This window comes from Pagrus major, chromosome 18, assembly GCF_040436345.1.
Source record: "Pagrus major chromosome 18, Pma_NU_1.0".
Lineage (NCBI taxonomy): Eukaryota > Metazoa > Chordata > Actinopteri > Spariformes > Sparidae > Pagrus > Pagrus major.
This window is the reverse complement of record NC_133232.1, coordinates 15483209-15499219: the sequence shown is the minus strand read 5'-3', so window position 1 is coordinate 15499219 and position 16011 is coordinate 15483209.

Genomic DNA, 16011 nt, shown 5'->3' with positions numbered 1-16011 from the left:
TCTCATTCAGCCTGCCATCTTCTTCTGCCTGGATTTGTGTTTCGGTAAAGAATGCCCTTTGTGGTATTTTATACCTTGGGTCTAAAATGTGGACCAGTTGTTTGAATCCCTCATTCTCTACGACGCTGTAGGGCTGAATATCTTTGCAGATAAAGTAGGCTATGGCATCAGTTATGGCCTGGGAGCGGGCAGAGTTAGCTGCCAGAGGTGTGTTTTGTCCAAAGAAACTAGCGATAGACCTACTGTTTGTGTCACCAGCTTTGCTACTGCTCGGTGTGGCTCGTGCTTTGGTAGCATCCGAAGGAGAGGAAGGGGGAGCAGCCGCAGACTCAGAGGTATCCACGCTGTGCCGTCTTTTCATGTGCGTTTCCAGGTTCGTCGTGCTACTGACGTACTTGATAGCCGCACGGCATTGTTTGCAAATTGCGTGCGTCTTGTCAAGTTGACCTCCTCGCTTGAAAAACCCGAAATATTGCCACACGTTTGATTTGTGCATCTTTTTTTGTGCATTAAATATCTCATCGCTGCTAACGTCATTCTCATTTGCCTCCATATTTGTTGTGTAAAACACCTGCTTGCATCAGTGCCTGAGGATGTGATGGTGCATTCAGGTTGCCTCGGAAAATACGATAGGACAGGGAGTAGATACTAGAACATGAAATAATTGATTTAACAATGGTATTTACCGGTGCAGACAGGCTAGAAGAGATGCACCGCAAATTCACCCGTATATTATACCCGACGCACCTTGAATCTACCGGCGCAGTCGCATCACAAACGTTTGTATCGGACCACCGATATGAATCGGTGAATCTCGACATCCCTAATATGTATATATATATATATATATATATATATATATATATATATATATATATATATATATATATATACATATACACATATACATACACACATAAAATATATGGTGTGGGCTTTTGGGTATGGTAATATTGTGATATGACATAAGTGTTGTCTTTTATCTCTGGCTGCATTACAGTAAAGTGATGTAATTTTGTGAACTGACCAGACTGTTCTAGCTGTTCTATTATTTGCCTTTACCCACTTTCACCCACTATCAGACATTACTGATGATTATTTATCAAAGCACCAATGGCCATCCCCCCAATATAACCTAACAAGTAGTCAAATAAACAGGTAGTCAAATAAAATCTGGGTCTCGAATAAACTCCCAGTGCCTATATAATTTGCATGCCAAAGCATAATGTATAAAAGTGTTATAAATCTCTGGATTTATAGAGAAGAAACCCCTTTATGAAAAAAATACATATATTAATATACAACTGAGGAGTGAAATTAAATGTCTTGAAGAAACTGTACCTTTGGAGGAACTCCAGTGTTGAGCGTAGTTCCACTGAGTAGTGTATGTTGAAACAGTAGTAGCTCCCAAACAGCAGGCAGGATGGATCACAAAGGATGGAGCAGGGCCGGGGGTCCTCACAGAGGATGGAGCAGGGCTAGGGGTTCCCCTGGAGGCTGTAGAGGGGGTCCTCACAGAGGATGGAGCAGGGCTGGGGGTCCTCACAGAGGATGAAGTTGGGCTTGGGGTCTTCACAGTGACGGAGGAGAAGGAGAAGGGCTGGGAGTCCTCTAGCCACTAAATTCAGCTTTACTGAGGTCGACTGTGCTCCACCAAATCGTGATGTAGTGAACTTGAAGGAGAAACAATAACAACAAGTACATTTTATGATGCAACGCATACAAACAATTCATACAAGACATTAATTACTGTGACAATATTCACTATAGCTAAACTTGGAGGGGGGTGCAGGAAAGACCGCTGGGCTGCATTATCAGTTGCATCAAGGGCTGAGACTGAGACCACAGGCTGGACATCAGCATGACTGAGTGGCAGGCTGCTAAAACAACAGCATTACGACATGTGCTGTAACAGCAACAGCATAACAGCAATGTAAACAAACATGCAAGATGTAATTTTCCTAATGCTCACCTTAGCAGTGTGAAATCCACAACTAGAGGCCATGGACCCTCTAAAAAGGGTGGTCTGACCACGGGCCTGCATGGGGCATTACTCAATCTGAAACAATCAGAATTGTATTCAGCCTGGAGTGAGACACTCAGCGTACAGTCCATGGTCAGATTAATACTATCTGCACCATCAGAATGACTATTTCTCATCTAGTGATATGCATGATCATGAGTAATAGGTGGATATTTTGCTATACTTTACCTTCTGGTAGAGATCATGCCATTTGCGCTGCCTCAGGACTGGTCTGTTGCTTCCTCCAGCAGCCCAAACCCCAGAGCTGGCGAATGTCCTCAGTCTCACCATCCACTCCCCCTCTCCCATTGCCTTGTGGCTCTTTGGTTTAGTGCTCATCTGAAGACAACATGGAAATAATAACAGTAGTTACAACTATGAATCACAGCATAAACATAGTGTGCTGAACAAGTGCGCAAGTCCTGTGAAATTCCAATCTCTGTGCAATTACCACATTATATATATATTTTGATTAATGCTACACAGCATCTTATCTTATTACAAAGATGTGCTCACTTGTCCTGTGCAATTATCCAACCATGGTCATATCTATCAGTGAGAGGTGTATATCATGTATACATTTATTTATTTTGATTTTATTCATCAATCAATCAATCAATCAATCAATCAATCAATATTTTCCTCTACTTTTGACTCTTGAGCTGCTATTACAAGTTACTGGTGTAGGATCAATAGAGGTCACGTTATTTTGTCGTTTTTGCATTCAGATACTGTAATGACATGACTATACTTTATCTGTAGACATGAACAGCTTTCATACGTAAGCTTCAGGTTGGCTGATAAGGTCCGTTTTTTCTTGGAAGTAGTTTAAATTAAAGTCATAAACTAAGCAGCTAGAAGACCGGTTAACATGTACAGTAGGCTAAATCAGTAGACTGTACAAGTGTACTAAGCAAAACAAATGAACACCGAACATGAACAGGTAAACACGGAATGGGATCATGTAATAATAATACACTGTGCTACTGAAGCACATACACACTGGCGTAACGCTACCAAGAGCACTAATAATAGGTTAACTTACAGTTACAGTAGCTGTAAGACCGACGTTAGCTAACATTAACGCTGGTTATCTAAACTTAGCCACGTAGCTGTAAGACCGACGTTAGCTGACGTTAATGTTGGTTATCTAAACTTAGCCACGTAGCTGTACGACCGACGTTAGCTAACGTTAATGTTGGTTATCTAAACTTAGCCACGTAGCTGTAAGACTAACGTTAGCTAATGTTAACATTGGTTATCTAAACTTAGCCATGTAGCTGTAAGACCGACGTTAGCTAACGTTAACTTTGGTTATCTAAACTTAGCCACCGCTAGGAAGATGTGAAACAGGTCATCGGCGAATTTAAATGTTTAGCTAAATGATACGTTTCTTGAATCAGAATATTCGGAATATTATAACTATATAAATATATAGTTGTACACAAGTGTCTAGCTATGATGACTGAAGTTGCTGAAAAACATCATGACTCACCAACAAAATCATATAATTAGCCAGTGTGACGAATGGATATATAAAATGTATGACCATTCGATCAGAAAATAAAAACATTGAATGTACTTACTGTGAATCAGAAGTAGGTTTGTGCTTGCTTGACGACGGAGACGTTACTAACGTCACTTTAGCGGGTCAATGTCATTCAAAAGCAACGTGACCAGAAAGAAGCGCTGTGATTGGTCCCCCTCCAATGTGATGCCGAAGCGTGATTTTCCTCCATCCAATCTTGACAATGGAGAGGGAGTCCCGTAATTGGATGATGAGTTTGGACTTTGGACTGACTCTCCTGAGCCCACTAGTGTGGGTCAAGGAATTGTAAACCTGTGAAGCTGTACATTACATGTCTTTATTATTATGGGACACTAGTGACAGAGTTCAAGGGAGACCTTGAAACTGTCGCAAACTGCCTGTGTTCCCTCCATATTTTCCCAGGTTCCCACCAAGAAGTTGGTCTTTGAAGTGTCACAGGGAATCTCAAAACAACAAGAGTAAAACAGGATAGGCAAATAAGAAAAGTAGAGTACTTGCCTCGATTCAGACCTTTGAATCTGCCCACTCTCGCAAGTTATTTAATGAAATGTGAAGATGGAAATGTGTTATGACTGAGGAACATTGACGACTTGATAATATTAGGAAAACATAGTGGCCTACATTTAACTGCCACAAGCTAAATTTTTTTTTTTCTAAAATATAAATGCAAAATTTACAGTGTTAGCTGTTATATATTACGGCATATATCTCTTATTTACACAAGGTTAGTACACTTAACAGTGACAAAATGTATTTTTTACAAAAAATGATCAAAAAATTACAGTATTGACTGTAATGTAAATTACGGCATATTTCTGTTATAAACACAGTGCAAGAATATTTAACAGTGGAGCAATGTATTTTTTCCAGAAAAAAAATGTAAAAATTACAGTTTTGACTGATATATATAGTTACGGTATTTCACTATTCTAAAAATTTTATTTAGAGTTTACGTTTTTTTACTGTAGTAGTTTTTCAGTTTTTTACCATAAAATCTACTGACATTTTTTACAATGTGGAGTATCATTAATTTCCAGAAATAAATCTATTTGTGATGAGAGAAACACGCAGAAGTCTTTGTCTGAAAACAACGAGGGGTCCATCTCCACACACACTGTAGTGCATGACAGTTTGGAAGAGAAATATTCATTTGAATAGGGGAATGGTCTGATATTACAATAGCATGGTATTTACAGGAAGTAACTGTTGGAATAAGTGTACTATCTAGCAAGTAGTCAATCCTTCAATATGTCTGGTGTACTGGTGAAAAGAAAGAGTAGTGTTTAGAGGACGGGTCAATCACACGCAGTGGATCTGAAACATTATATGTCTCGAGAAATGATTTTGTAACTGTGGCTGATTTGTGGCCATTAATATCCGAGATGGTATTGGTAGAGATAAAGGGGACATTTTTCTTAATGAGAATTGCAACTCCTCTGTCTCTTGAGTTAAAGCTTGAATGGTAAATCTGAGTTATCCACTTCTTCTTTTTATTTTATTTATTTTTTATTTAACCTTTATTGAAATCTCGAGGGGATCATTGAGGGCAAGCCCTCATTTACAATGATGTCAAGAGCACAGGGGAACAAAGAGACAAACAACAACAAAAACAAACATTGTTTCATTCAAAAGCAGAGTAGCTGGAAATCATATTTTTAAATTGGTCCATGGAAACGATTGTGTTGAGTTTGAGTGTCTGTTGTAAAGTATTCCAGGATGATGCAGCAGAGTAACTGAAAGCATTTTTACCAAATTCAGTGTTAATCCGGGAAAGGTTGAGCATTAAGTAATCACTTGAATGTGTTGAAAAGTTACTATGAGACCAATTTAATAAAGTGTTAATGTATGATGGCATGTTGCCTTTCAAGACTTTATAGATGAAAGTGAACCAGTGCATGTCTTGTCTCGTGGATAAAGGTGCCCATCCAACCTTTTCATATAAAGTGCAATGATGGGTGGAGTAGCTGTCACCAGTAATGAATCTGAGTGTGGAGTGATAAACTGAGTCCAGTGGTTTTAGAGTGGAGACAGAGGCATGTCTATAGATGATGTCACCATAATCTAGAACTGATAAAAAGACTGCTTGGATGAGCTGTTTCCTGCAGGGCAAGGGGAAATTGGTTTTGTTCCAGTAAAGGTATCCTAATTTTTGTTTTAATTTACCTGTCAGTTTATCAGTGTGAAATTTAAATGTGAGTTTTTGATCCAGCCAGATGCATAGATATTTATAATCTGTAACTGTCAATATTGTGTCCTGATAGCGTGGTGATATGTAAACCATCATCTGTGAGGTTTCTTGCTCTTGAAAATACCATGTATTTGGTCTTATCTGGATTAAGGACTAATTTCAGGTTGAGAAGTTACCATTGTAAAGTGTCAAAGGCTTGCTGGAGGATCTTAATTGCTGACTGTGGGGTGTTGGAAGTGCAGTACAGAACTGTGTCATCTGCGTAGAGATGGGCATTACAATCTGTTATGTAAGCTTTCATGTTATTAATATAAATGGTGAACAGGACAGGACCCAGTATTGAGCCTTGTGGAACCCCCTTTGTAAATGGTAGAAAAGCAGATTGATAGTTTTCGAGAGTTACCCCTGGGCGGAACTGAGCTACATGCCGAAGTATCCTTGAGCAAGATACTGAACCCCGAAATTGCTCCTGACGCGCAGTTGGCACCTTGTGTGGCAGCCTCTGCCGTCAGAAGGGCCCTGCGATGAGCTGGCGACTCGTCCAGGGATATACCCTGGCCTCCGCCCATATGAAAACTGGGATTGGCTCCAGTAACCCCCGCAACCCCCCGAAAGGGGGGGGATAAAGCGCGACGCTCACGGATAAAGCAGTTAAGATAATGAGAGATGAGAATTGAAACCAATATCTTTCAGTCTTTGTAGAAGCAGAGCATGGTCAACGGTGTCAAATGCTTTGGTTAAGTCAATAAATAGGGCTGCACAGTATTTACCCTTATCCATAGCACATATGATGTCATTTGTGACTGATGTAACTGCAGTAGTAGTATGTAGTAGTGCTATGTTTGGTTCGGAAGCCGGACTGGTGAGGACTCAGCACATCATTAAGTGAAAGGAATGATTTGAGCTGATTATTGACTAGAGATTCTAGGACCTTTGCAAGACAGGGTACTTTGGAAATTGGTCGATAGTTATTAAGATTTGATTTATCACAATTCTTATGAAGAGGGACTATATGTGTACTTTTCCAGACTATGGGTATGACTCCAGAGGAAATTGAGAGATTAAACAGATATGTAATTTGGTCTGCAACACACAGTTTTAAGAAATAGGGATCTATTTTATCCTCACTAGTTGATTTCCTGCGGTCAATGTTCTGAAGAGCGTCTTTAACGGTGGAGGAGGTAAACGGCTGCAATGAAAACAGAGAGGAATGGATTGAGGACAAGTGATTTTGTGGGTGGCTGTTATGAGCAAGACCAGGATATACCATATCGAACTGGTTTCCAGCAGCAGCAAAGTGTGCACTGAATGCATCACAAATTTCTGACAGTTTATCAATTTGGTGGTCATTAAGTGCAATGGAGGGAGGGAAAGATCCACAGGACTTGTTTTTATTTACATTAACTGCTTTCCAAAATTTAGATGGATTTGTAAGGGAGCTAGAAATCAGTTCTATGTGGTTAGCTTTTGCTTTTCATAATGCGGAAGTGCATGTATTTCTAAGTTGTCTAAATGACAGAGCATGTCTTTAATTTGACATGCTCTGTAACCTGAATATATGTTTCTTGGATGAATAAGATATCTGGTTTAAAGGTCTGAAGATGTCTTAATACGTTATTGTGCTTAGCTGCATTATTAAGTCCTCTAACATTCCAAGTAATAAAAGTAAGTGGAGGAGGGCATTGTATTACTGGTCGGATTATAAGATAGCCATAACTGGTTAGTTGGGAAAAATAAGTCTCATATAGGAAAGTGAGTGTCAAGTAAAACATGGTTAAAATCAAAGGTACAGTACCACAGCTGAAAAAAGAAAAAACAAACCAAATACAAAAGTGACCAAACTAATCTCTGTATGTAACACGTATCCCTTGGATCATCTCCTCCCAAACAGGAGATGACCCCCACCCACCCCCTAGATGATCAATGATTCAACATGTAAAACTTGGGTCCGCTACTCTGCACTTAAAACGGCAACTCAAACTGCTCTTAGCAGAGAACAGCAAAACACAAGACTAAATCCTGAACATTCTTAGTATTAGAATTGATAGATAGTATGTCAACATGAGCTGAATAAATATATAAATGCATCAAATTTCCAGAAATGGTATTCAATTGCCACTTGAGCTTCTTTCAGGGCGTCTGCTTCAGCAGAAACTGAAACACATTTCAGCACTTACTCTTCAGCTAACCCTTTAACTCCTTTCAGTGCTTACAATTTGTGCTTTCACGTAAACTGATTAATCAGTACATTTCAATGCCTTATTTTAACTGACATTTTATTTCCTTTCAGTGTTCACCCCTAAAAAAACACTTAGACCTCTTTTAGCACTTTCATGTAAGCTAATGTTCAGAGCCTTTGAAAGTGCTAAAAGGTTCAGTGCTGTATATTCTTTACAGCTATTTCTCTCTCACAAATATGTTTCAAAAGCTAAACATTTGGCAATCTTTGGGAGATTGAGTTGTAATGGTGATACGCTGCTCATCATTGTTATAGCAATGCACCTAAGGGAGGATGTGTGTGTTCAGTCTGGTTAATGAGACAACTTCCAACAAGCTCTGACACCACCTCTTCACAGGGATGGCTGGCTGTGGAGGAAGCTGCTCTGCTCCGCTCCACCTTTTCCACCACCGTTTTCCTCTTTGTCTGTGTTGTTCTCCTGGTTTCTTCTGTCATCATTTAGTTAGCACTTTTCTGTCATGTCAGTTAGCACTTCATGTCAGTTAGCACTTTTCTGTCATGTCAGTTTCTTCTTTTCTCTGGTCTTTTCCCCATCCATCCCCTCTGAGCAATCCACATCCATCTCTAAATTGTACCCTCTTAGCCTGGGGAGCCAGTGCAGAGACATCAGCATAAATAAGGTATGAGGTGGTGTACCGTTACTACATCCACAAGCACACACACACACCATTGACATACCCACTCTCTTCCATCAGAAGAAGGGGAGTGTAGGGCAAGGGTTCCCTGGGGAAAGTGTTCATGTTTTCTTTGAAGGAGGGAGATGCCAAAAAGACCCAGAAAAACAATTCAGAGGACCAGGAATTAAGTCAGCTGGGTGGGGTAAACTATAAACCTCCTTTTGACTAGATCATACTGATGGTTAATACATCTTTAAATCCTGGCTAAAATTAGGAAATGATAAATTATAATACAGAAACTAATAATGAGTGCTGAAAAATTGACAGGACAAATAGTGGTCTGATTCGTAATATTAAAACAAATATAGGATTTACAACCGTTTACAGTTAGCCCATCTGCTAGACGACCATGAATATTTCACCTCATTGAAAGTACCTCCAGATGAGTTTGACCTGTTCTGCTTTAATATTTGACTGTATGGAATACAACCTTGCTAAGTGAACATTATGATGTGCTTGTATGGGACGTGGTAAATATTTCACTTTTCTCAGTCCCGAAGAAGGAAATAAAAAGAGGGGAAACCACACAACTGGATTTGCCATAGTGTTATTACCTCAGCTAATTCAATGCATAAAATCACTTGGTTGACTGCAAAATAAATCATGTGAAAAGGGGGATGCTACTGTAGTGTTTAAAGCAGTATTAGAAGTATGTGGCATTCCTGCCTAACAGTTTATTTAAAAAAATATTTTTGCTGACCCTAAAGCCACACGGTTACATGCTGCCATTCCGACAGACCGCCATTACGACATACCGCCATTCCGACATTGTACTATTCAGACATGTCACCATTCCGACATACCACTATTCCGACATGCAAACGTCCCGCCATTCCGACAAAGTTTCGTCCCGGTATTCCGACAAGGCTAAGCCTAACCCGCAACCCGTAACCCTAACCCTAACCCTAACCCTTTTAAAAGATTTGTCGGAATGGCAACACGTTTAAAAAAGAAATAAATACCACCATTCCGACCTTAGGAGGCAAAAAATGTCGGAATGATGGGACGTTTAATTAAAGGGTTAAGTGCTGCCATTCCGACAATTATGGCGGTTGCCTCCCAAGCCACACAACCAAATCGCAGGAATAACTGTTGGCAATGCTTCTTTCTGCAAACCATGGATATGACAGCCTTTGTCCCACATTTCTTTGTTTGGATACGGTCATCTTAGTTTCCGAGCTTGTGTATCTCACCGATTAACTCTTTAACTAACCACTTTGGGTTAGACAACAAACAGTGTTTTTGTGGGGGTTTTTTGTGCCTTAAGATTAGCTTATGGAATTGCTAATTGCCTTTTTTAGGTAAGAGAGCTCACAACATTACTGTGTGTTTTAGGCTGTTTAATAAAGCAAATGAATACCAGGCTCTGCGAACAATGCTGAATTATTTAGCCAATAAATATATTTAACCATATGTCGTTGTCTGTGCAGGTTTGTTTTAATGTGGAAAACCAATGGTAACTGTGTGCTGAAGTCACTGCTTCAGTTATGAGATTGAATAAATTGATTGATATTGATTCAAGTTAACCTTGTCTAGTCGAATTTGATTAATTTCCTCCGGATTAGTCAAAGAGATAAAAGAACGGAGGTGGTGCCCTATTTACGAGTGCTTTATTAATCGCAAGTGATTAATAAATTACATTTATTAGTAGTGTATCTCCTACATTTGTAACAATGCAACTTACAATTTAGTATCAGTGAGTGAAGTTGTTAATCTAAAATACCTAAAATTAGACTTGATAGTGGATGTAATGACTTTTTCTAATGAAAATGATGCTTTTTGCCTGCAGTTGGACTATATCCCTACACTATATCTCTATATATACTCGAAGAGTAATTCCCCAGGATCATCCAGCCATACAGGATCAGACCCAGAGTAAAATCCAGCTCAGACTGAATCATCCAAAGATGAGGAAAGTTTGAAAATCCTAGACAAAGCTTTGTCATAAGGGACTCATCCAGTTATGACTGGTTTTGGTGGTTAAAAATTGTACTTTGACAGTTAATCAATGCTAATAGACATTTTACAGTGATAAAAACCCATGTATTCAATGTTTTTGTTGTGGAAAATTTTGTAACCATTGTTATGCAGATGATATTCAATTATACATTTCTTTTAAACCTCAAAATGTTTCAAGGCTGTCTTTTCTGCTAAATTGCATAACCCGTATAAAGGATTGGATGGCTGATAATTATTTACAGCTCAACATCGACAAGACTGAAATCATTATTTCTGCTCCTGACTATTTTGTTCCAAAGCTGATTGAATGTCTTGGCCCTTTATACTCCTCAGTTAAACCTACTCTCTGCAATTTGGGTGTTTTTATGGGTAGGACTATGACACTAGACCATCAGGTTAACAGTTTGGTTCGTTCTTGTTTTGAGAAAACATGCCAAACTCAGGCCCATTGTCCCAAGACCTCAGTTGGAAATGATCATTCATGCATTTATTTCTTTGCAACCTGACAGGTAAAAGGTAAAACAGGTAAAAACACCAATCCTTATGTCTTTACACTGGTTGCCCATACAATTCAGAATTAATTTCAAGATCCTGGTAATCACATTCAGAGCCCTGCATGGTGAAGCACCAACCTACATTCAAGAGCTCCTAATGCCTTATAACACAAGTAGGACTCTGAGGTCCACTGACCAGGGTTTGTTAATTGTTCCTCACACCAGGCTAAAGACAAAAGGACACTGTGCTTTTGAAGTAGTAGCTCCTACACTCTGGAACTCTCTGCCATTGAACCTACATAATATGGACACAGCTAACACATTTTAAAAGCAGCTAAAGACTCATTTATTTAAACTTGCTTTTGAGTAATGTGTCTGCTATTTTATATTCTATGTTTAATCCCTATCTTGCTGGCTGGCTGTTTTTATGTTTTTTGCTCTGTTTCTTTGTTTGTGTTTTTGTTTTTCTGTAATTTTGTTGTGAAGCACTTTGTGACATTCTGCTCTTGAAAGGTGTTAAATAAATAAACGTATTATTATTTTTTTAACAGTTGTAACACATTTGTTTGTAAAATTAGTCAGTTAGGGATTATTTTTATGGTAAACTGTATTCTCAGTTAATCAATGCTAATAGACATTTTTAAAGTGATAAAAGCACATGTATTAAGTGTTGTTGTTGTACAAGGTATCTGTCAAATACCAAACAAATCTACATGAAACAACAGAACTGATCCTGCTTTTACAGCTCATTTTCACATTTTTTTTTCTCATTTTAGACTTTCTTTTGGTACTAACCTATATTAACAGTTTTAACAGAATTCATCTGTAAAATGACAGTCATGTATGACTGTTTTTAACCGTTTAAATTGTATTTTCACAGTTAATCAATGCTAATAGACATTTTACAGTGATAAAAATATACGTATTCAATGTGTTTGTGGTGGGGAAAACTAATTATACAAGATAAATGTCAAATAATGAGCAAATTACATAAAACTACAGAACAAATACTGCTTTTACCATTGATTTTCACCAATTTGATCAAATTTTCAAAATACTATTACAGTATTAAACTGTATTTTAACAGTTTCAGCAAAATTCATCTGTAAAAAGTCATTTATAAATGTTTTTAATGGTTAAAAACTGTATTTTGACAATTAATCAATGCTATTAGACATTTTTACAGTGATGAAAACGTATTCAATGTTTTTGTTGTGGGATATTCTGTGATTATATTGGATATCTATCAATTAAACAAACAAATCTATGTAACACTACAGAACAAATACTGCTTTTTCTGGTAATTTTCATTAATTCTATGTATTTTTTAGTGTTGTCAAACGATTAAAATATTTAATCACGATTAATCGCATTAATGTCATAGTTAACTCACAATTAATCGCAATTAATTGCACATTTGTATCTATTCTAAATGTCCCTTGATTTCTTTTTGATGCTATGACGAGAGGGCGGAGAATTCGCATCAGCTGTGTGCTTTGCCATCAAGTGGTATTTCAGACTGGACGTGCTACGATGATAGCTCAGTTCGCAACGACAAAAGACACAGATCACTTTGGTCTTGTCAATGGAACCATTTGGCAACTGTTTAAAAGTAAACTTTCCATTCAGAATCTTATTGGCATCCATTTCGGCGTCTCGCGCTCGCCATCCCTCAAAACGTAACGTGCCTACACTACTCTTTGACCGGCTCGCAAGCCCAAACGGCGTGCCTGTTATTTTGCTTCCGGTCTAGCTAGATCTGGTGTGGTGTTGTAGTTTTTCTAACATTACTAGTTGTTGCAACAGCATGTGAAAAAACTACAGTTTGCTAGGCCTGTTATTTTACATAGGACATGTGAATTTACAGAGTTTTTTTGTTATTTCCTTGCCACTTTCATGTTGTGGAATTACAGACTTTGAATGTTAAAGTACACATGAATATATATAAAAAAAAAAGTACCTTAAAACTACAAAGAAAAATGTTAAATTGTTAGTATGGACATAAACCTTTATATAATGAGCTACATATTTAATTACAGATAATTATTGTCATTTTACATAAATTTGTATGTAATTAAAGAAATCAGAAAAATACTGTATAAATAATAGAGTCATTTTACTGTACAAAAATGAGAAATAAATGTAATTTTTCATTATTGGCATAATCCTTACAATAACAGTTGGTTTGTTAATTTACAGATATTGTCCAATTGTATACAATAAAAAAACAGAAAACTACTGTAAAAATTTAGTTATTTTCTGTAAAATTAGGATTTTTTTTTTTACAGTGTAGCACACATACACACAAATGCGCTGCAAATGTCAACTAGTCATTGAAGCGGCGGTGCCAGGCAGCTGAGTTAAGGTAAGTCAGACACTGCCACCACAAAAAGCCTCGAATAAAGAGTGTATGTGGTTGGAAGAAGGAAAACATGACTGAAAAGAAGAAAGGAAGATGGGAAATGAGACTAAAAGAGGGAGAGAAAGAAGGGGATGAAATGAAGAGGTAAATGAAGAAACAGGCGAACTAAACAAAAATGGATGAAGGGTATGAAGGCAGGGACGAGCCCTGGCGGTAAGCTTGTATTTTTTGTTATCACCTTCAAATCTTTTAAGTTTTACTGCAGTGCCACCATGACATTAGATGATACAACTGGGCATTTTATAATGATGTGAGTTTATGGAATGTCTGAAATAGAAAACAGCAAAGTCATTCTTGGTGATTAATTGTTTCACATTAATTTAGATATTTCATTCAATTTATTGGTTCTGCTGTAAACTCATACTACACATGGGCATGGCTTCATGACATCAACTTCTTTTACAACTCAATCCAGTGTGCTGTGACCTGATGGCGTCAGTTCATGTGTTTGGTTTGGCTGTGACCGCAGGCGATTGGCTTTTGGGTGCAGGGGGCAGGATATATACTATACAACTGCCATCTGTGGTGTGGCAGACATTGCTATTGAAAATGCTTAAGAAGTGTTTGTCTCTCTCTTATAACGACTCTGGTGAGGCTCTCTTTGCAGGTATAGTGGGAGGATGAACGGAAGCAGAAGTGCTGGGAATAGGCAGGGGAATGATGTGTGGATACAGGATTGAGCTGGCGCTTGATTTGGAACAAACTGGTTATGACTTTGGGCTCTGTCTTACACTCGACACAAGGCAGTGCACAGCGCAGCACAAGTGTCATTGCTAGTTTCCGACTGACGTAGTTGTCATTTTCATGCCCAGCGCCCACGTTGTGTAAATAGCAAATGTACCTGCGCCCACCTGTGCACCCCTTGGCGCATTGTTCTTAAAGTGAGGTGTGGTCAGGCACACTGATGGCAGTTTGTTATATCGAGGCAGCAGAAAGCGACAGCGCCATAGACCAACAAAAAGCTGATCTAAAGGTAAAAGCGCAGTCTGTTTCCTGCTTTTTAAAGGCCGCATTAGATGCACCTACACAGGCGGGTTCACATCGTGCATACACTGATTTTATGATTTGAGAGGCTGCTTTCAGTTATTTTAAACATTTCCAAGAACACAGTCATGTCACTGTAACAAATATCGTGGCACATTTAATCAGCAAAACTAAAAGCTGTAGTTCACACAGAGGGACGCAGCAGCACTCCACCTTCTCAGCAGTTTAGTCTGAGTGTATTTTTTCATATACAGTCAAACAGAGATGTTGATGGGACAGATGATTGTGAAATGGCCAGGCAGAGGTTCCAGCAGCTGAGGATCACATCCCTTTCCCTCAGCCAAGACAAGTGCCACTGTTTAATGTGTCAGGCCCTGGCGCACCTGGCTCTAAAAGGAGTAGGGAATAGGGCCCTTTGGGTCATTCCATACCAACTCACCTCGGGCCTTGTTTCATATCATGAAAAAAACATGTTGAAACTTTTATTAAACTCATGGGGCCTTGTAAAAATCCTGTAGCTGTACTATAAATGCTTTTTAAGTTATGAATTGTTGAAGTTTGGCCCTCAGAGCTAAATTTCAGCATTTGTGTGATTCTGTGTATGTGTATTCTAAATCTCACCAATTGCTTATTTTTCACTGGATTGGGTTAGAATTTGTCCTGAACATGCAAGAGACCCTAAGGAAACTTGGCAACATGTCTTCATTTAAATAGCTGTTGCTGAATGATTATGTCAGAAATGAGCTCAGAGTTTGAAATCATGAAAATGTATGTGTATTGTGTGTGTTGTATGTGTAAAGAATTAAGATCAATATTTTGTCCAGACACAGAGAAAAAGATGACATCATCTAGTATTCAACAAACCATGCCATTACAAGGTGTAACTTGCAAATTTCCAGAACCCAATCTGACCACCTGTCATTGTTCCTACTGCCTAAATACTCACCACTCATCAGATGTGTTAAACCCACGGTGAGGACAGTCAAAGTTTGGCCAGAGGGAGCAGACTCTGCACTTCAGCAGCGTTATATGCCTCCTCCGCTCTGGACTGTATCAACTCCAACATCAACAGTGTTACCACCCTCAAACGGATCACCACATTCCCTGATCAGAAGCCATGAATGAACAGAGCGGTCGGACTCCTGCTGAAAGCACGTGACACCACCTTCAGATCAGGCAATGCTCGGGCCTATAGCTCATCCAGGGCTAACCTGAAGAAAGGCATCAAAAAGGCCAAGCACAGCCACAAGCTTAGGATCGAGGAGCACTTCAAGAACAACTCTGACCCCCAACGTATGTGGCAAGGCATCCAGGCCATCACAGGCTACAAACCCATCAACACCTCCACTCCATCCAGCGACGCCTCCTTACCTTATGAGCTTAACCACTTCTATGGCCGCTTTGACAGGGACAACAAGGAGGTGGCCATCAAGGTTGTGCTCCCTGCAGACCACCAGCCCCTCACACCCTCTCCCA